A 23,263-nucleotide genomic window follows, 5' to 3' on the forward strand; every position below is an offset into this window, starting at 1 on the left:
GAGGCTAGGCGTTAGAACAGAATGGGCCGGGATAATACTGTAGTCGTGCTGCATCTGATCCTGGTAGGTAGTTACAGTGTCTTTGTATCAGAAATGCTGATGAGCCGTTTTGAGGATTTGCAACATCACTGGGTCCTTGCTGTCTCATTCTATCTGTATTTTATCATCCCCATTTTACAGATAAGGAAACCAAAGCCTGGAGAGACCAGTAACTTTCGTGGTGTTATTAAGAATGAGAGCAGGGGGAGTTCCCTGGTGGTCTAGTGGTTAGGTTTCAGCACTTTCACTGCCAGGACCTGGGTTCAGTTCCTGGCTGGGGAAATGAGATCCTACAAGCTGCGCGGCAAGGGCAGGAAAAAAAAAAAAAAAAAAAGAATGAGAGCAGGAACTTCAACTTCCCACCCGATGTTCTTTACCACCACTCCTGCCTGCCTGGGTTCAGTGGATGGGGAAATCCACAATACAAAAGAAACAGCAGATCCCAGAGTTATTCTTTTCTAGTTCTAGTATTTTTCACTAAAAAATTGGTGGTCATGACCCATAGATTAATTTCATGGCCCACTAATCGGTTACAACCCACAAGTTGATAGAACATGGACAGTAAAATGAGGGCTGGGGCATGGGTGAGGTATTCTCTCTCCATTCAAAACGGCTTAATTTTATCCTTTTTAAGTAAAACATGCATTTACCAGAATAGTGGCAAGAAAAAAAATTCATGGTGCAAAATGGAATAATGAATTTATTACATGATTGATATTAGTTCAGGAGTCATCTGTGGAGCATCTACACGGATTAAACCCTGGGGCACAGAAATGAATAAAAATATAATGCCTCTCTTGAGATGCATATACTCTAAGGTAGAAAGAAACCCATAAAGAGTCATTTTCAATGTAAGCACTGGGTAAGGGAACGTGTGTGTAATGAGAGCACGGAGCAGGGGCACCAACCCCAGATTGTGAGAGTTTCCCAAAGGTGATGCTGTCTCAGAAGAATTGTGAAGGCGGAGTAGGTGTTACCTGGGAGAAGAAGATTGTGTGGGATAGTAGATGATGGAGGTGGAGGAGGACAGAGAATCGAAGAAGGGCAGTCTTTGCAGCCGGCATCCCATGCTGGGCTCGGGGAATTATTGCTGCAAGTGTCAGAGGGGAGGCGGGGCGCGGTGGGAGATGAGACAGGAGAGGAAGGTGAGGACGGGAGCCTGGACTTTTTTCTCTAGGTGGTAGGGAGCTATTGAAGTTGAAAAAGTCTTACTTTTTCTTGGAAAACAATCAAATGATCTCCACACTTTTTATTAATTTTTTTAATCTCTTCATTTTTATCTGCCTTTAATGTTATCCGAATTTGATAGATGAACCGTCGTTAGCATTGTGTTAATTTGTGTTTCCCTGACTACTGGTGGAGTGAAAGATTTTTTATGGGTTTATTAGCTCTTTGTACTTATTCATGTCCTTTTCCCATTTTTCTTCTGGGATTTTAATATTTTTCTTATCGATCTATATGAGCTCTTTATATATTAAGGATAACAACAACCCTTTGTCATATTTATTGCACAGCCTTTCCCCAGCCTTGTCATTTGCCTTTTAGTTTTGTTTAGAATGGTTTCTGACATCCAGACATTTTAAATTTGGCGTAGTCAAATGTATTGATTTTCTTTCCCTTAGTGATTTCTTCCATTGCTTTTATGCTTAGAAAATCCTGTCTCATCCATGATCAAATAAATAGCATTGAAATGTTTGGAGAAGTGAAGTGCCGTGGGTGAATGATTGATAATAATATTCACAGGTTAGAGGTAGTGGTAAAACAAACAAACCAACCAGGCTGGAAGAAATCAAACCTTCATTTATTCACCCCAAACCCAGCTCAAGGTTAAAGGTAGGAACCAGAAGGGATCAAAGAGATGGATGAGGCTGCTGGGGAGAGGCAGGGAGAGTCTTAAAGGACTAGTAGGAGGTGGTCAGCGTGGGGAGAGCAGCACGGGGAGGAAGCTACATGTCCCAAGTTAGATTTGGAGGAACATAGCATGTTTGGTTAGAATCTAACATGAGAAGAAGCAGGGATGGGAGACAGGGTTGGAAAGAGAATCAGGGAGAGCCGAGCAGGGCCCATAAACTATTCTCACTGTATTCTGAGAACATTGAAGACATAATCCAAATAATTCTTGGTGCCTCATGGAGCCATTTCATTTGAGGAGGCAGAGCCTGGGAGTCAAAAGTAACTGGAAAGGAAGACCGATGACAGACTTGACCATGGCACTAGTCTGCTTCCCCTTGGACGAGATCGGGCGGGTTCAGGATAGTATGGCCGGGTGTAGACTGCACTCCCTTAAGAGACTAGCCTCTCTTCATCTGGACCAGTTGGTGGGGAGATAATGTCATCTCTCATTCTTTTTTTTTGGCCACACCGCGTGGCATGTGGGATCCGCAACCAGGGATTGAACCCGTGCCTCGTGCCCCCTGCAGTGGAAGTGCAGAGTCTTAACCACTGGACCGCCAGGGAAGTCCCTGTCATCTCTCATCCTTTTCCCCTCTCTACCCTGGTGCCAGGAGGGAGTCTGGGTTTGGATCCTGACTCTGCCACTCCAGGGCCATCTCCTTTCCCACCTTCTTGCCTCCCTTCCTCCTGCAAATTCCATTCGACACATGTTCTGTGCCAAGCATCGTCTAAGTGGTGGGGATACAAGGCAGAGATAAACCGCACAATTTCTGCCCACGTGGGATCATAGACTATTGAGGAAAGGCAGGTATCAAGCAAATGATTCTCTGAATCAGTGGAAAATGAAAAGTTTTTAAAGTATTTTAAGAAGAGAGAGAAAATCTTATGAGACATTATTAGGGAAACTGATCTATGTAGATGTCAGGGAAGGCTTCCATTAAAAGGGATCTACTCTCTGGAGGATAAGCGGGCGTTCAGAGGTGGAGGAATGGAAACCCAAGGAGCAGTCCATGCAAAGGTCTTTTGGTGGAAGAACAAGGAAGACAAAGGTGAAGATGAGGCAGGAGGTCAAACCATGCCCGACCTTTTAAGCCATGTGAAGGATATTTGTCTTTATCTGAAGAGCCATGTGAATCCATTCAAATGGTTTATTCAAAGCTGGTGGGGTTGGAGTGGGCTGGAGGTAGAGATATAATCAGATTTGTATTTCGAAAAGGTCTTTTTGGCTTCTTTGTGGAGAACCAGTTAGATTGGGCCAGAGTGGATAGGGGAGACCCAGTGCTATAGCATTTGTCAAGGCAAAAGAAGACGATAGCTTGGTCTGAGCAGGGAGAGGGAGATGGAAAGTTCGGGGAGCGGATACATTTGAGAGAGGAAGTAAAAGAAATAGGACTTGGGTGGATTCGATATGGGGCAGTGATGCAGGATGATGGGGTGTCCAGAAAGACTCCTAGGTTTCAGGTTTGCACACCTACATGGCTATGAGAGTTTGGGAATAGGAATCACTGGTATAGGAAATGCCAGAAGAGGATCAGGTTTGGGGAAGAGGTTAAAACCATCTGGTTTGGATTTGAAGAGTATTAGGTGCATTTGAGGTATCTAAGCTGAGTTTGACATAATGGTATGAAGCTTAGAGAAGACTGGGCTGGAGATTTTTCAGAGGTCCTTATTGTTAGAGGTATGGCTAATGGGGTGATGCTAGGGAAACAGTATGGAGTGAAAATAGAAGAGGGCTTTAAGGCACTCTGACATCTAATATGATCTTGGGCCAGTCTAAGGCTGTTGTAGAGTTATTTTAATTTAATTAATTAATTTTATTTTTATTTATTTTTGGCTGCGTTGGGTCTTCGTTGCTGCGCGCGGGCTTTCTCTAGTTGCAGCGAGCGGGGGGCTACGCAGGGGCTACCCTTCGTTGCAATGCTCAGGCTTCTCGTTGCAGTGGCTTTTCTTGCTGTGGAGCACGGGCTGTAGGCGCGTGGTCTTCAGTAGTTGTGGCACGTGGGCTCAGTTGCTGTGGCTCTCCGGCTCTAGAGCGCAGGCTCGGTAGCTGTGGCGCATGGGCATGGTTGCTCCGCAGCATGTGGGATCTTCCCGGACCAGGGCTTGAACCCATGTCCCCTGCATTGGCAGGTGGATTCTTAACCACTGCACCACCAGGGAAGCCCCTGTTGTGGAGTTATTCTGATGGTGGTCTAAAATACCATATGCCCAGTGCCCAGCCTGCAGTATGCACTCAATAAATGCTAGATACATTTCCTTTCTCTCCTTTTAACTACTCTGCTACCTTTATTTTATTTCTGTGTATTTTCTGGCTCTATGTGTTACAGCCAGAGACTTAAACCTAATTCTTCCAACTTGAGATGGCCCCAGGGTACTTGGTGTATATACTAGGCAAGCACTGTTCTCTTCCAAGACTCAGCCCTGGAGCGCCTACCTTTTTGAGAGCTCTCTGAAACCGAACTAAGAGAACTCTGGGCATTTGTTTAGTTGACCAATGACCAACACTTGGAGAGCCAATTTTCTTAGCACACAGAGCAACACCTACCTTAGAATGATAATCATGCCACCTTTCATTTCTAGAACATTTTGTGTTTTTTTTTCAGAGAATTTTTACAGCGATTATCTCCATTGTTCATCACAGGATTTTTCATCATGAAATGCATTTGTATATTTTCTTTACCTCTAATTCTTTCGCCAGCACTGAAACAATAGCAATTTGAGCAAATACACATATAGATGACTTAGGAATTCATTCCTCTCTTATACTTAACCTTGCTTTCTCTTGTTTTCCCATTTTATTTTCAAATTGTGAGTTTTATCTTCCCGGTCATATTGTTTGCCATGTTTCAGTGGTTCTCAAAATCACAGTTCTGTTCTCTTTTTTTTTTTTTTGCGGTATGGGGGCCTCTCACTGCTGCGGCCTCTCCCGTTACGGAGCACAGGCTCCGGACGCGCAGTCTCAGCGGCTATGGCTCACGGGCCCAGCTGCTCCGTGGCATGTGGGATCTTCCCAGACCGGGGCATGAACCCGTGTCCCCTGCATCGGCAGGCGGACTCTCAACCACTGCGCCACCAGGGAAGCCCCTCTTTCTTTTTTTTTTGGCACTTGCCCTCTTCATCTCCTTTCACCGATACCAAGTCTTCTGGCCCCCAAAGCCCACCATTCCGGCACATTGAGAAACTCACGATTTTGACTCCTCTTCACCTCATTCCTCTCTGAGCCAGGTGCTGTTTATTCTGCAATGAAGCTTCATGTTAGCTTTAACTAGAGATTTGTTATGCAAGACAGCCTCATCCAGGTTCTTCCTTTGCCCCTGGCATCTTAAAAGACTGTCTCTGCTTCTCAGCCTCATATCACTCCCTTCTCCGCACCCTCTTCTGCGTAATACTTCCCCGATTTTCCTTTCTCTATTCTTGATCTTCATCTTGTGCTCTCTGTGTTCATCCTCTCATTAAACATGTATGGAGGCCCTGCGATGGATCAGACTGTGCTGGGCTCTGGGGATTCAGATACCCATGACCTGGTCCGTGATTGAAGTGCCCACAGTCTGCAATAGTGGGTTGCAGACCCAATGGCACATTTGAATCATTGAATTAAAAAAAAAAAAAGTCAAAGTCCTGGCCCTAGAGATTCTGATTTAATCGGTCTTGAGTGGGACCCAGGAATTATTATTTTTTAAAAGAGATTTTAATGTGCAGCCAGGGAGGAGCACTACTGGCCTAATGGATGAGACAGATGTGTAAATAAATGATTAGAATACAATGTGAAGGCAGGGGGAAGCAGACGGCTGGAGAAGAATAAAGAGAAGCCCCTCATTCAGCCCCGAGCAGACGACTCAGGGCCCCCTCCCGTTCTAGAGAACCGATTTTTAGTCGGATGGGAGAAATGAAAGCATCTCTCAAAGCAGAGTTACCTTCTGTCTTCTTAAAGGACAGAAGAGCAGTTATGAGCGTGGCCTTGGGAGTCAAACCAACCCGCATCCAAATCCCAGTTTTGCCACTTACTAACTGTGTGGCTTTAGGCAAATTGCTTACCCGCTCTTAAGTCTCAATGTTCTTGCCAGTAAAGTGTGTGTGTGTGTGTGTGTGTGTGTGTGTGTGTGAATTGAGGGATCTAATGTCTGTAGAGTGCCTAGCCCACTGCCCTACACCCAGTCGGTGCTCAAAAAATTGTGGCTACAGACACTTCCAAATGCCACATATGCACTAATGATGCTCAGTGTTTCTTCTTTCAGCAGCAAATACTCAAATGACTTTCTGTCTTTGCCCTATTGGTCCATCCCTGCCTGAGGGTGACACACTTTGCTTGGGCCACCATCATGCAGTTTTCCAAGGCTAATATGTGAACCTCACCCTGCGCGGCACCTTCTTCTCCAGGTTCTTTCTTTCAAATCTTTGGCATTTTCTTCGCCTCCAGAGTTCCCGCCGGCATTTCTCCTGGCACAAAGCCTATTGTGGATCTGAGCGTGATGATTCCCCCAACACTTCTTCTGTGGGTCCCCCTGTAATTTCCCCTATGATGGCCGAGTGGTTCACTGCCATCCCGCATGGCACCCACTGCCTTATCTGCTGGGGCAACCCCCTCACGCCACGCTTGGTGCAGCAGCCTGGCTCCTCCTTGTGGTGGGATCAAACCACAGCACTGGGCTCCAGCTTGTCAGAGCTGCCCACTGCCCTTTCCACATGTACTGTTTTTATTTTTATTATTAAAAAAATTTTTTAATTGAAGTATAGTTGATTTACAGTGTTGTCTTAGTTTCTTGTGTACAGCAAAGTGATTCATATATATATATAGAATAGAATTTAAAAGAATCTGAAAAATATATAGAATAGAAAAGAATCTGAAAAAGAATATATATATTAAAAATATAAATATATATTTATACATTATACATATCTATATTAAGAATACATATTAAAATATATAAAATAAAATTTTTAAATATAATAAAAAAATTTAAATTGAAGTATAGTTGATTTACATGGTTGTGTTAATTTCAGGTATACAGCAAAGTGATTCCGTTAATTATATCTAGTCCTTTTCAGATTATTTTCCATAATAGGTTGTTTCAAGATATTGACTATAGTTCCCTGTGCTCTACAGTAGCACTGTTGTTTCTCTATTTTATATAGAGTACATGCGTATTGTGTCCTTGGCTAGCCCTCTCCTTTTCCCTTGACAGCAATCCAAGTTTGCTTGGTCTTGAGGCAGTTTGGAGAGCTCGATAGCCAGACCCCAAGTCCTTGGGGCACTGTCTTGGTTTTAGGGCTTGGTCAGTTCTAGAATTATGATGTTAGCTGGGAGACCATATTCTCCCTCCACAGCCTGCCCCCCACTCTCTCCGAGCCTTCCTTGCTCCTGGAACAGAGCTCTGAACACTGCTTGTTGCCCATACTTCTCCCTGGCACCAGCTTTATCTGTCTGTCCCCTTTCAGCTCCACTGCTGCCCTCTGACCCCCACCCCACCAAATTTCCGAGGGATGTCTGCACCTGACCTTCCCCCCTGCCTGCTACCCTGTCTTTCTCTCCTAATTACCATTCTGTTTATACAGACTTCTCACTTTGGTTCTTTCTTTTTAATTTTTAGTGGTTTCTGTTTCAGTCCATCACCTTTACCATTTTTCTCTCTGCTCTTCATTGTTTACTTCTGCAAATGGGATTACCTGTTTTGCTCCTTATAACTTTTGGCTTTATTCTTCCCCGTGAGAAGCTTTCTCGGGTTGTCTTTCCAGGTGACCCAGCCCACCTGGAAAATGAACAAAACTTCCTTTCCCAGGATCACTGTTGTTGTTGGGCTGGTAATTTCCTCCTGACCTGATGGGACTTTGTGTAACCCCCATGCCCTCTCCTCGGGAGATCACTTCCCATACCCACCTTGCTGGAGTCCATGGGCCTGGGAGGTCCATAGGGGTAGCAATTATTGTTCCTGTTATGAAATTAAGAAAACAAGACTTAGCAGGGAGGAAATTGAGGCCCAAGAAGAGGAACTAACTCTCCAAGTTCGTGTGGCTAGTAACGGAAGACCTGAGAGGAGAAAGGACACCAAGGAATTCCCAGTTCATTGCCGGGCCCAGGGCTCCACCTGGATGTGATGACTGGACAGGCAGCTCATGCAAGGGTGAGCTCTGGATCCCATTCTCAGGAAGGTACCATAAACCCCTATTAGTGTGAGCCCATGACCCTGGCCTGCTGGTCTGTTGGGTTTATGTTTCAGAATGGCAGACAAATCACCATGTTTCTATTAATTTTTAGGATGTCAGCCACAAGGACTCTGGGAACAAGATTCAGCAGCATCTTTCCTTGTACACCGGATATAAGGCATGCAGTCCCTACAGTTTTCTGGTTTGGATGTGCCTTTGGTCCAACTTCTGTGTTCTGTCTGGATGAGAAGTTCAGCGAGGAGGCCGAACTCAATCATTCCACTCAATTTAAACCTGGTGCTGTCTGCACAGGTGGGATCAGGTGTGTGTGTGTGTGTGTGTGTGTGTGTATGCACAAGTGTGCATCTTCAAGGGTAGGGATTTGCTCTTGCTTAAGCTAGGCTAAAATCGGAAGACCCATGTTGTCGGGCAAGAGAAAATGTCTCTCCTTCTCACCTTCCTTTAGAAACTCCTCTCAAATGTGCTTTTCTCAAATGGAAGCATGTCGGAGGATGTGTAGTGTCTCCCTCCCTACCGTTCTTTGCTTCTGTCCAGGAAGAGGAGTGTTTGGACCGCTGGGCAGAAGCGGATGGTCACTGGGTCAGCCTTTAGTGGACAGGGCTACTGTGACTCCAAATCAGGAGCCGGGTGGGCTGCTTCCTGCTCAACTTCCCTCCCTCCTCAGCAAACCTTCCTCCTCTTACTGTCTCAGCTCGGAGCATATTTGGTCCAGGCTCAGGGCTACCTTCTAGAAGGCTTGCATCCTTGTCTATATAGCTGAGCTGAGCTTCCTCTCAGACCTCATCACTGTCTCTGCAGGCAAGCTTCAGGGTGTGTGCGAGGAAATATGTTCCAATATCTAGATTTGGGACTTAAGAAGTCCCACAGCTACCCTTGGCCTGTTCTGAATTCTCCAACACAAATTAAAGGAAAGCCTGTGGTTCGAGGTCTGCAACGTACCAGGGAAGATGATACTTACTTCCATTTGGCTTATAATCCTTGTGTATCTGTGTCATGGGTTTATCTTATTGGAGCCTTTGGAGAAGAGGAGAGGAACGTGTTACCTGGAGCCCCTACCACTGGTCATCATGGGAAAGGTGTGATAAAAAGTCGTAAAAGCATAAACAGTGTGGAAGAGTCCAAAGGTAAACTCATTAAGTGCAGAAGCACTGAGGGTGCTTAGGATGAAAAAAAAGAAGCCATCTAATCACTAATGGGATTTTTTTTTTTTTTTGCGGTACGCGGGCCTCTCACTGTTGTGGCCTCTCCCGTTGCGGGGCACAGACTCTGGACGCGCAGGCTCAGCGGCCATGGCCCACGGACCCAGCCGCTCCGCGGCATGTGGGATCCTCCCGCACCAGGGCACGAACCCGTGTCCTCTGCATCGGCAGGCGGACTCTCAACCACTGCGCCACCAGGGCAGCCCTCGCTTATGGGATTTATCATCACAGTTTGGAGAGTGCTGACGCTGACAGAAACCTTAAGAAACAAGGGACCTTGCATGGGCTGTGTCCCTACTGCGTGCTGAGCTGATTTAAACACCTTACGTGCATTATTTCATTTAATATTCACAACCCGTGAGCGAGCTTACAAGAAGCCTGTGATTATTTCCACTGACCCTTGGTTTAAGGCAAGCAGGGTGTTGGCCCGAGGCCACAGAATGGCTTAGTAGCAGATTTGGGGTAAGAACCCAGGTCTCCGAAGTCCCATTTTCAGGTGCTTGCCTCCTATCTTGGTTCGCCCAGTTTAATAAAGGCTGGGTCTGCACATGGTCCCTGGCAGAGGGAGACGCTCCTCCCTGGTAGGGGCTGGCGTGGGGAGGACAGCCCTGTCCCTCAGGCCTCCGGTTGGCTGTAGAACTGTGGCCAGATGTACCCGTGGGTGTGACACTGTGTAGCTGTCCCTTTCTTAAGTACACAGAGGAGAAAATTTTCCTGCTTGGGGACAAAGTTCAGAAGGTGGGGCTGGGTGCTTTGGTGCTGGCTGGCTGCCAGCTGTGAATAATAAGCCATAACACCTGGAATATGGCACCATAAGGGCCAGGCAGAGCAAGGACCCAAGTTCATGTACTTTGCTCTGGGTGTTAGGCTGCCCCCCTTTTCATGCTCCTAGCATATGGGGAGCTTGCAGTTGGGAGCCGGTATATGTTATTCTTCCCTTCCCTTCAAGGTAAAATTTGAGATTTGTATCTATAGACGTTTTTCATTTTTAGGGGTTTTCCTGAGATCTATTCAAATCAAGTATGTAACTAGTGAGGACCTACCTCACGGTGAGGCCCCGATTAGGTATTGGAAGTTGGAGACCCATGACTCCTGCTCATGCCTTTAGACCTGACTCTGCCATCACCATCTCCCAGCTTTGGATTGGGCTGTTCCCTCAGCCTGGAACATCCTCTCTGTTCCTCAGTTCTCCCTCATGGAACCTCTCAAATGTTGCCTAATATGATAATAGCTAACACTTGCAGACTAATTCTACATGCCAGGCATGTTCTAAGTGTTTTATGTTTTTTCACTCATGTAATCTTCTCAACAACCCTATAGCCTAGGTACCATTATTATTCCCTTTTGCAGATGAGAAAAATGAGGCACAGAGAGATTAAGTAACTTGTCCAAGGTTACACTGTCAATAAGTGGCAGACCTGGAATTGTGTTCTGGTTTATTTCCAAATACGGAAACGAAGAAACATGGGTGGAGTTCAAATCCTGGTCCCATCACTTAAAGCTGTGTGAATTTGGGAGGTGGTGTAGCCTTTTTTGGAACCTCAATTTTCTCTTCTCTAAAAGGCAGTAATACACCCAACATCATATAGTCACTGATGAGGTTGAAAAGAGTTAAACAGAGAAAGAATCGATCACTCATGAGTAAATAATAAATGTTAGCTTCTTTCACTTGCCTCTTCCAACTTTGGAATCAATGATTTGCGTAAATATAACACTTTAGCATAGAATAGGATGTCAGACCTGGGAAGGATCTTAGCTCTGACCTGCCTAGTCCAATGCATTGACTGAAGCGTGAGGAAGTGGCAGCACTTGCTCAGAGTGACACAGTAAGGTGGCAACTGTGACAGAGATTGCAAGTTGCCTTCTCTAGTATCTGTTCTCCTTTGCTTCCTTAGTAGTGGAGCTCCTGGTTTTCAGCTGGGTTCATGGCTTCTCAGAAAAAGGCATTTCCTAAGTTTTCTTGGAGTAAGTGTGGCCATTTGACTATGTTCTGGACAATGAGATGTCAGTGGAAAAATCATGGGATGCTTTCTGGAAGACTCCTTTAAAAGCGAGGAGGCAGGGGGCTTCCCTGGTGGCACAGTGTTTAGGAATCCGCCTGCCAATGCAGGGGACACGGGTTTGAGCCCTGGTCCGGGAAGATCCCACATGCCGCAGAGCAACTAAGCCCGTGCGCCACAACTACTGAGCCTGCGCTCTGGAGTCCGCGAGTCACAGCTACTGAAGCCCTTGCGCCTAGAGCCCGTGCTCCGCAACAAGGGGAGCCACTGCAATGAGAAACCCGTGCACCGCAACGAAGAGCAACCCCTGCTCGCAGCAACTAGAGAAAGCCCGTGCGCAAATAAATAAATAATTAAAAGGAGGAGGCAGGTCCTTCTCCCTTTCTTCTGTCTTGCTGCTTGGAAGGCAGATCTGATAACTGGAGCTCCAGCTGCCATCTTGGAACTGGAGGACAGGTCACACCCTAGCTTTGACACTACCCTGAGTTATCTACCTCTGGATTTATTTTACATGAGACAAAAATAAACTTCTGTCTTGTTGAAGTCACTGTTGTTTGGGTTTCCTGTTACTTTCAATCTAACCTAATCTTAATTGACAGCATTAAATACGGACTAGAACTAAGGTCAAGCAACGTCCCCAAGAGAAGGCTTGAGAGGTGCCCCGTCTTTTCCATCTCTGCAGGTATTGGTGAGAGAACCTGGTTTTCACAACGAAACACCTTGAAGCCCTGCAATGCCTTCTTGTGCCTTGTGGGTGAGGGCAGGTTTGCCTCTGGGAAGCAGGCTGTGGCTGGAACATGGCTCTCAGGGATGGCTGGTCTGGGATCTGTCAGCCTTCCTTTTCCAGACACACAGAACAAACTCACGGGCAGAGCCATCCAGTGGTTCCGAATGTGGGTCTCTGCATCAGGTTCACCTCCCTGAGTTCTAAGCCAGTGGAGAAAACCCAGAAGGACGAGTGAGATGAATTGATGACCTCTTCTGTTATTCCTCTGGCTGCTACCGGCATGCTTTGAAATTGCTGGCTTTTTTTTTTTTCCTTAAAAATTTGTTCCTCCCTTTGCTTTTTTCCCCTTTTATGAATTAATTTTTTCATCGTGAAATATTTCAAAGATCAGACAAGAATAGAAAAGAGCGTAATGACTACCTATCTACCCACCATTAAAGCTTTATCAAATCTTAACATTGTGTCATTTGCATCAGATCTCATTTAAAGAAATAAAGCATTACTGATAGGATTGAAGCTCCCTGGATTTTCCACTCCCATTTCTATTCTTCTCCCTCCTCCTCAGAGGTAACTATTACTGTGAATCCAGTGTTTATCATTCCTATGTATGGTTTTACACTTACATTACATTTTTCTGTATGCATTGGTACAATATAGCATTTTTCAGTAGGGCTTTAAGTTTTAGATATAAATTATAGCATACTCCACTTATCACTGCGTATTCCATTGAATAATTCTACCACAATGCATTGCTCCATTTCCCTCTTGATGAATATTTAGGTTATTTCCTGTTGTTTTTCTATAACCCAGACAGTGCTGTGATGAACTCCTGTACTTACCTCCCAGGCACAGCTGAGAGAGTTTCTTTAGGGCAAGTGTTAGTAACTACGGCCGACAGGTCAAATCCACTGCCACCTGTTTTAGTATGGGGTTGTAAATTAAGAATAATTTTTAATTTTTTCTTTTTATAATCTTAATTTTAAAAAATTGCAGTAACATATACCTAGCATACAATGTTTCCATTTTAACCATTTTTAAGTGTATAGTTTACTGGCATTAAGTGCTTTCACATTGTTGTATAACCATCACTACCATTCATCTCCAGAAATTTTTCATCTTCCTAAATCGAAATTCTTTACCCATTAAACAATAGCTTCCTATGGCCCTGTCCACTCATCCACTTTCTGTCTCTATGAATTGGGCTACACTAGGTACCTTGTATGAATGAAATCACACACTATTCATCTTTTTGTGACTGGCTCACTTCACTTAGCATGATGACCTCAAGGTTCATCCATGTTGCACACATCAGAATTTCCTTCCTTTTAAGGCTGAATGACATTCCATTGTATGTATCTACCACATTTTGTTTATCCATTCACCTGTCGATGGATAGTTTTTACATTTTTTTTTTTTTTTTTTTTGCGGTGCGTGGGCCTCTCACTGCTGTGGTCTCTCCCGTTGCGGAGCACAGGCTCCGGACGCGCAGGCTCAGCGGCCATGGCTCACGGGCCCAGCCGCTCCGCGGCATATGGGATCTTCCCAGACCGGGGAACGAACCCGCGTCCCCGGCATCGGCAGGTGGACTCTCAACCACTGTGCCACCAGGGAAGCCCTGGTTTTTACATTTTTAATGGATAAAAAAAATAAGAATATTTTGTGATACATGAAAATGATAGGAAATTCACATTTCAGTGCCCATAAAAAAGGTTTATTGGAACACAGCTACGGGCATTCATTTCAGTATTGTCTGTGTCTGCTTTTACGCGAAAATGGCAGAGTCGAATGGTTTTATAGTCTCGTAGAGACCATCTAGTCTGAAATGCCTAAAATGCTTACTCTCTGGCCCTTTACAGAAACAGTTTTCTGACCCTGCTCTGTGGTGTGTAGTCACCTAGAGGTGGAGTAGTTGACCGCTAACGTACGTGCATCTTCAACTTTGCTGGAAGTTGTGAGGTGGGTCCCAGTCTGCTCCACATGCCTCTTGTCCGCCTTGCAGCAGCCTCAGCTCCTTGCCCCCTCCTGACTCGGGTACAGGACGTTCTTGTCCTGTGGAACACCTGGCTCCCAGGGCCTGAGGCTCCTGGCAGGGGGACTGTGGCTCTTATCATTACCAGTTTTTCACCATGGTCTCAGCAGTGCCTTTGGAGCAGGCCTCCTGGCTGCTGTTTGTAGAACTGAGTCAAGGCCAAGCCCCTCCCACCCGGCCTCCCAGAGCTCAATCAGCAGATCCATCTCCATGCTCCGTGTTTCCCATTAGATTTCTCCCACAATATCCTCGTCCTTTGCAACTTGGCAGTGTTCGTCCTTTTGTTCTTGGTGCCTAATTAAAATCAGTGATTTAGTAAATCACCAAGGAGTCCCTAGGCAGGCAGTGGCATCCTCTCTCATCCCCATAGGGCAGGATGGTAGAGGCAAGAAGGAGGTGTGTGGACTTGATACCTCTAGGGGTTTTGTTTTTCATTCATTCACTCTGCAAATACTTCTCAAGCACCTATTAGGTACCAGTGTCTGGGTTAGGCCTTGAGAAGATAGTGAGAAATAAGAAGATAAGTCGGGATACACATTCTCTTCCCCACCCACTTGCTGGTGAGGTCTTGCCCCAGATGGACAGATTTTCCAAGACCGACTTCTGTGCACGTCGCTTTGGCTGCCCGCTCAGACCTTCCACTGCTGTGCCCTTATCCCAGCCAGAGCAGCTTTCCTGACCTTTGTTTCTTTCACCCTGGAGCTTGCTTTACCTTTTGAACCTAACCCCTTGAGGCTTTAGGGGTGCCTTCTCCCGAGGCCAGCCCTGGAGCTGAAATCCTCCTCCTACAGACCCCTGTCCTGAGCTTTGCCCTGGCTTGTTCTCAACCCCTTGCCCTAGACTCAAAGGAACTGGGTACTTTTTAAGGACAAGTATTGAATGTAAGGCCAAGTGCTGATGATACAGTTAGATTAAAGCCTCTGGAATGACTCCATTGCCTTTTTATACAGTCAGGTGACTTTCTTTGATGAGAAAACTGAATGATAACTAAAAGCCAGCTTCCTTGGAGAAAAGAAGGATTAACCAGAAGAGTGAGTTTCCACTTTGTTTTTGGAATGTTGAAGGAAACAGAATTGGATGTCACAGTTCACTTCTGCTTCCTCTGCCTTCCTTTCTATTTCTTCTGCCAAGCCTGACTCTCTCCAGCCTCCAAGCAGTAGGAATGCACACTTGGGAGCTCACAGATCTGCCATACATTCCCTTGAACTCCGTGCATTTCATGCAGCGTCGGTTCTGAGCTCGGTGACAGCCCTCCATGTGGGAACCTTAGCGGGATGTTGGCGATCTGGGTTTTAGATCCAGTGGAGCCGTTCAGATTCTGATCAGTCCTCGGAGTTGCATCTCCTTGTGTTTTGAATGATTCGTTTTAGACTTTCAGCCTTAGGATTTGGCATTTCAGAATGTTAGTTCTCTGCATAGCTTAACTTATCTACATCCTTGTTGACCTTTAATCAATAAAAGACGGTCTTGGCTTCACCATGGGACAGATTCTGTGTTACAGGATTGCTTTTTTTGCTGAGGCTCAGCGGTTGGATGGCACCTTCCCTGCTTTAAACAGTCAAGAGCAGCCATCTTCACCTCCTTTGACTCACTAAATGCCGATAGCATGCCTCTCCTCACTTTGTGGTAACCAAAAAGGTCTTCAGTCATTGCTAAGTGTTCTCTGGGGGGTAAAGTCATCCCCAAATGAGAATCCCTTCAGGCCCATTGAACAGCATGAACTTGGCGCCGAGTTCTCCCCTGGCAGTTTGGGAGGGAAATTGTTTTTGGGTCTAAGGGAAGAAAGTCTTTCCTCCCAACCCTACCCCCCAGCACCTTGTGAGAGCTCTCTGGGGCCCCTGATCTCAGCCTGGAGAGGACAGCTCTCAGAGAAGTGGGGGAAGGTACCAAAGTGAGCACATCAGGAAAGCCAGGCCTTCTGAGAGGCATCCATACATATTCCCCCATCTCACGGGTGTTCAGAGGGTTGGACATACCCATAGAACCAAGTATGGTTTCTCTTCCATACGCCATAAGGAGCCCCATACGGCATTCATGCTGTGTGCTCTGAGCCCATGAGCGATAACATCAGAGGGCTCCTCTTTGTTCATTACAAGATGAGTGTATTAATATGAAGATGTGTTCTGGAGAATTAGATCTGGTCCCTGCCCTGACTCTTACTTGACATGGGCCCTGAAGCAATGTGCTTCCCCTTTGGGGATTTTTGTCCTCACGTTCATAAAACGAAGATGTCAGATTGTACCCATGATGAGAAATTGTCCTGCTGTCCCCATCAGCCTCCCCACACCCTGAACCTTGAGAATCAAACAGCAAATACAGCTGTTTTCAGGTCATATTTATTTTAGTGAAAAATGAGAGTAGCTTTATTGAGTCCTATGGAAGAACAGGTGTATTCTTAAAACTTAGGTTAACCTGTTCCATTGACAGGAAGGATGTTAATAAAAATGACTTTATTTAGCCCCTGAAATGTTAATATCTGGGCTTTTTGCGGGCCTCTCACCGCTGTGGCCTCTCCCGTTGCGGAGCACAGGCCCCGGACGCGCAGGCTCAGCGGCCATGGCTCACGGGCCCAGCCGCTCCGCGGCATGTGGGATCTTCCCGGACCGGGGCACGAACCTGCGTCCCCTGCATCGGCAGGCGGAGCAGCAACATGGAAGCAGTTTATCCTAAAATTACATTTATCCTAGAATTACACCTCGAACCATATGGCAAAATGAGCCAGGCCACAGGTAAAGCATCACTGGGCGTGGTCTCAGTAGTCTCTTAGGGATGATGTATATAGTTTTGTGTGCAAGGAGAGCGCCCCCTAGTGTAAATTTAAGCTCCACCAAAGCTGAATGTTTTTCAGCGGCTCTTGCAGAAAAGGGTGGAGGGGCTTTGGGACAAGACCAAAGTTGGTTTATTAAGAGAGTTTACCAGAGAAGTATGCTTTTTGGGAAGCTTCCAAACGGCATTAATGGCTTTGCAGTCAAAGGACTTGGGTTTTACGATCCAACTTGGCTTCAAATCACTGCTTCCAGGCTGTATGCACTTGCGTGAACTACTTCAGCCCTGTTTTCTTTATCTGTGAAACTGAGATGACGGATACCCATGCCTCAGGTTTGTTTTCAGGGTAAATAAAGGAAGTGGGGGTTGGGAGAGTGATTGAAGATGAAGCTGGAAAGATAGGGCTTGATCATGAAGAGCTTATATACCATGCTAAAGAGTTGAACTTGACTCAAAGAACAAGGGAGCCAATAGAAGCCTGTGGGCAAAAGAGAAAGGATAGCACTTGTATGTTTGAAAGATAACTGGTGGCAATGTAGACAATCGGGGCTTGAGATTCTGGTGGTGGTTACGGAGCTGGAATACATGGGAAAGATGTTTTGGAAGTAGCATTGATTTCAAATTGATGCAGTATGGTGGGTCTTGAGATGGGAGGGGACAGGGTGCAGTTGGAAATGGCAACATGCATATGTGTAGCTGTTAAAATGCTTTCCCTTAAGCCTTCTTACCTGATGCTCACAGTAATTTTATGAGCTAGAGATTGTAATGATCATTCTCATTTTATATGTAAGGAGTCTGATAGGGAGATTAAGCCAAAGGATATACAGTTAGTAAGTGGCCAAATCAGAACGTTTTACCCAGGTCTTTGGCCCCTGATTCTGCCTCTGTCTCTCAGACCACACTTCCTCTCGAGGTTCAGTGTGGAGTCACCACAGAGGGAGAGGCAGTTTAGGCCCAGGGTTGGATGTGTGCTGGGGTCCCAGGTTGTACAATCTCCCTGGTTGCTAGGAGTCTCTGATAATCAGAGTCCCCAGGTTGCTAGGAGATCTGGGTTGCTAAGAGTCTCAGTTTATTATAAGGCTTGGGTCGGTAGAAGCCCTGGGTTATTCAGTTTTTCAGTTTATTAAAGGCTTCACAGTTCTCAGAGACATCAGTTATTAGGGGTCTCAGGCTCCTAGGGCTATTGACATCATCAGGTTGTGAGCCCACCCTGGTTGCTAGGAACCTCAGGGTGTCAGAGGCCCTGGGTGTGTGGAGGCCTTCCGCTGTTGAAGGTGCTAGTTTACTGGAAACCTCGGTTTTTAATTAATTATTTTATTTTATTTTGGCTGTCCCATGCAGCATGCATGAGGGAGCTTAGCTCTCTTAGTTCAACCAGGGATTGAACCCATGCCCTCTGCAGTGGAAGCGTGAAGTCCTAACCACTGGACCGCCAGGGAATTCCCAAAACCTCAGTTTTTAGCACCTCCAGCATGTGAGGGTTTCCAAGTTACTAAGAATGTGGACTCAGATTTTTAGGTCCAGGGCCTCCCAAGTCATGGGTCAGGAATGCAGCTTTCTCCCACCCATTCAGCCTCTTTCTCTGGTCAGATAGAGTCACAGAAGCTTTCTGTTTTTCTCAGGTGCTTCATCACAGGCGGCCTCATTCTGCCTCCACAGCTGTGCTGACCTGATTCATTCTACTCCTGGTTCTTCCCATTTAGGTACTGATTCCAAGGCCTTTAGAGCAGAAACTTGTTACGATTCTAAATAAAGCAAATGTTGAAGCACATTTGGGTTATGTTTGTGTCCTCATAATTCACCTTCTAGCTGGTCAGTTTTAAATAATCTTAAATTAGACTTTGTGAAAAATTCCAGGGTTGACTGCCCCTCATTTCCAATATATATATATTTTTTCTGTATGCGGGCCTCTCACTGTTGTGGCCTCTCCCGTTGCGGAGCACAGGCTCCGGACGCGCAGGCTCAGCGGCCATGGCTCACGGGCCCAGCCGCTCCGCGGCATGTGGGATCTTCCCGGACCGGGGCACGAACCCGCGTCCCCTGCATCGGCAGGCGGACTCTCAACCACTGCGCCACCAGGAAAGCCCCCGCGTCATTTTATAACGTGCATTTGTGTACCTACCATCCAGATCAAGATACAGAACTGTCCCAGCACCACAAAATCTCCCTTGTTCTCTCCCTATAGAATCGTGGGCCTCTCCTTCCCTCCCCAATCAGTGTGTTTTTAAATGTATTCTCCTAACCTTTACTCAGTGCCTTTTGGGTGTCTCACCCATTAATAGGTCAAGGAAATACAGAGATGAAATATAACGTACTCCTTGCTCTGGAAGAGCTCACAGACAGGGCTACAGTCACGTACATCATAAATTATAGTGCAATGTGGGAGTTCTGTGACAGGGAGAAATTCAAGGGCCGGGGGCAAGAAAATAGATTGGAGGGTTCAGGAGGTAGAGACTGGGATTAACACTTTCTGTGGAAGGTGCAACGCTGGGCTGATTTTGAAGGGTGAGATGGAGTTATCAGGTGCCCAATGAGGAGAGATTCTAGACAGATAAGTTTGGGGAAGAGTGGGTAGCTCAGAACCGTGGAAGCCCAGGGGGTGGCGTTGCAGGGAGAGAAGTGTTGGGAGGAAGGGCTGGAGAAGTGGGGAGAGGACAGAGTGCGGAGGACTTCCGAACTAGCTCTGCAGGTGATAGAGATCCACTGACAGATTTAAAAATGGGGACTGCTGTATTCAGTTCTATCACGTAGATGTGCAGAGAGACCCTCAGGGAATGACTGTAGTCCCAGGTAAGATACGCTGACAGCACCGACCAGAGTGATGGGGACAGATATGGAGGAACTATTCTTGACCTCTGAAGGACGTCAGGAGGGGGAGCGGGGAGTATGACATGGATGAACAAGCACTCTTTTCCAAATGGATGTTTCTCCTTTCTCTTTAGGCTGTGTCGGTTTCCCTGAGAGCAAATCCCTAGGATGTAAGTCCAGGAAGACGAATGCTAGTAGATTAATTCCCTGCTCATCCAGAGATGTTGTGACTTCCGCGAGGGCCAACACAGCACAAACTTGGTTGGGAAAGAGGCCTCTGATTGGTTAAAACTAGCTCCTGCTTTCCCTTTGCAACATCCTTTAGGCCCTTTTACTCAGAGCCTTTTTTGACAGTTCAGGTGAAGTTCTCAAAAGTATGGTTAGTTAGTTTCCTCTCCCCCAAAATAACAATAATTAAAGAACTACCTTTTCTTGAGTGTCTGCTTGGTGCCAGGTTCTGTGTAAGATTATTTGCATGTTATCTCACTAATCCTCTCCACAGCCCTCTGGGTGGCAGTCCTTTTAACTTTATGGGTGAGGATACTGAGGCTAACTAACCCACCAAGGTCACAGAGCTAGTAAATTCTGTGACATCAGGACTCCAGCCCAGGTCTGGCTGCTTTCAGTCAGCTGCCCTGTACTGTGGAAGGCACGCATCATAGGAGGGGAGGGAAGAGTGTCAGCCAGGAGTGGCACCACAGCAAGGAAGGGAATAATGTGGATTGAGGAACCTGGTGACTGTTAAGTGATTTTCTACCAACTTCACGGAGGACTGTATCGGTCACGGTTCTCCAGAGGAACAGAACAAATAGGATTTGTGTATATAAACACACATACAGGGAACTATAAAAATGTGGTTAGAAGAGTCGCTATATATATATTTGGGATAAGGCTTATGCAGTTGTGGAAGTGGGTGAGTTCCACTGCAGGGTGAGTTGGTAAGCTGGAGACCCAAGAGAATCAATGGTGTTATTCCAGTCTAAAGGCTGGCAGGCTCAGACCCAGGAAGAGCTGATGTTTCAGTTCTAGTTCACAGGCAGGAAAAAAGTCAATGTCTTAGTTTGAATTGCAGTCAGGCAGGGGGAATTCCCTCTTATTCAGGGAGGATCAGCCTTTTCCTTCTCTTCAGGCCTTCCGCGGGTTGAATGAGGCCCACCCACATTAGGGAGGGCAATCTGCTTTACTCAATCTAGTGATTGAAATGTTAATCTCATCTAATGCACAGTATAATGAATATAGACACCAATATTGTATTGTAATCATCAAGCTTGCTAAGAGACTAGAACTTAATTATTCCAGCCACTAAAAAGAAATAATGATGCAATGTGACCAAGGTGTTAATTACGACTATGATGATAATCATATCACAATATAGAAATGTATCAAATTAACATGTCTTACATCTTAAATTTACACAACCTTATGTGTCAAATACATTTCAATTTTTAAAGATGTTAATCTCCTCCAGAAACGCCCTCATAGAAACGCCCAGGATAATGTTTGACCAAATATCTGGGCACCCTGTGGCCCAGAAAATTAACCATCACGGGGAGGAAGACAGATTAATAAAGGAGACACAAAACTAAAAGAATATGATGGGGTGAGACTCTGCAGTGCAGGGTTAGTGACTCTACATGCCTCAGGCCTCCTGATAACAATGTCTTGTGATCACAGCCACATACTGTGATCAAAGATGAAAATAGGGGCTTCCCTGGTGGCGCAGTGGTTGAGAGTCCGCCTGTCGATGCAGGGGACACGGGTTCGTGCCCCGGTCTGGGAAGATCCCACATGCCGCGAAGCGACTGGGCCCGTGAGCCATGGCCGCTGAGCCTGCGCATCCGGAGACTGTGCTCCAAAACGGGAGAGGCCACAACAGTGAGAGGCCCGCGTACCGCAAAAAAAAAAAAAAAAAAAAAAAAAAAAAAGATGAAACTAACAGGGACACAACTTATCAAGAAGAGGTTAGTTCTATTTTCACTGTTATGAGTTGGGAGTGGATCGGGTGAGTAGACGTCTCTCTAGGAGCTCCAGGCTCTCCCTACTTGGAGGCAGAGTAGGGCTCATTTCTTCATCATCCAGAGACCCCTGCATACTTCTTGGGACCACCTTTGGCACTCTCCCGATGGAGTCCTCTGAGCTGAGGTTCTTCTGAATCAACCGACTAGATGATTTTCATTCATTTCTTCATTTCTTTCCATAGTATTTTTTGATCTTGTTGTCAACAATGGGAAAATAGACAATTGGGACGCATCGGGCATCTCCTAGTCTGGCGGGAGCGATGGAGGAAGAAGATACTGATGTAGTGTGGTAGATGCTGAGATGCCACATTAACATTGATTGCTGTGCCAAGGTATAGAGGACTCCTGACTCAGCCCAAGGAGTCCAGGGGAGGAAGACAAGCTCCAGCAATGCTTTAAGGAGGACCAGCAGCTAGCCAGTTAGTTGGAACAGAAAGAGTGTACTTCACAGGGAAAAACATATATAATAGCATGTAAGACATGGCTGCAAAGCACTGGCACACATTTAGGGAACTAAAGTTTGATTAGAACAGTGGTTCTCACCTCTGGTAACACTTTGGAATCTCCTGGAAGTGTTGAAAAAGTAGTAATGCCTGGGCTTTACCCCCAGAGATTTGGATGTAATGGGACTGGGGTGGTGCCCAGGTGTCAGTATTTTTTCTAAAGTGCAGCCAGGACTGAGAAGCAGAAATGTAAGAGATGCTTCAGGAGAACTTAAACCTGAAGGGAGCTGGTGGGGGATCTCTGATGGGATGTGGTCAAGAATCTGAGCTTGCTTTGGGGGAAACAGGAAAGACTCGTGCTGAGCTCAGCAGAGAAATCAAGACCCACCAATTGTCAACTGGGGCCTTGTCTGCCCTTGTAACTTTTTCTTTTGAGCTTTCTGTTTCTTCTTCTCCATTTAAGAGTGAAAGTCAAGTGGGAAATAACAAAACACACAATAAAATAAAAATAAACTAAAAGATGACTCAATAAAAAGAAGTGATAAAATAGTAAAAGCAGGCCGATCCAGTAACAACCCCCAAAACTCAACTGTACAGAATCACCACCCAGGGCCAGACAATAAAAACAATAGTTAAGATGTACTGATCCAAGTGGTATGTATCTTCAGGCATTGAGACAGTGAGGGAGGATTATTCCCATTTTACAGAGGAGCAAACTGAGGCTTGGGGAGATTACCGTGGTTCTAGGGGGTGGGGCAGGGTAACGACTCCATTTTATAGATGAGGAAATGGAGGTTAACTGGCCAAGACTAAATAGCCAACCAAGGGCACAGCAAGACATTGAACTCAGGTTTCCTAACTCAAGTCCAGAGCCCTTCCCCCAGGACAAAGGCTCAAGCCTTGGCTGTGCATTGGAGTCATCTGGGGGAGCTTTTAAGAGATACTGATGCCAAAGAGACATTTCTCTAAAGAAGACACATGGGTGGCCAACAGGCATATGAAAAAAACGTTCCGCATCACTAATCATTAGGGAAATGCAAATCAAAACCACAGTGAGTCCTCACACCTCACACCTGTCAGGATGGCTGTTATAAAAAAAGCAAAAGATAAGTTTTGGCAAGGACATGAAGAAATTGGAACCCTTGTGCACTGTTGGCAGGAACGCAAAATGGCGAAGCA

Source organism: Delphinapterus leucas, chromosome 19 (assembly GCF_059928025.1).
Source record: "Delphinapterus leucas isolate spDelLeu-1000000601 "Yukka" chromosome 19, BTC_Dleu_Yukka2, whole genome shotgun sequence".
In the NCBI taxonomy this organism is placed as follows: Eukaryota; Metazoa; Chordata; class Mammalia; order Artiodactyla; family Monodontidae; genus Delphinapterus; species Delphinapterus leucas.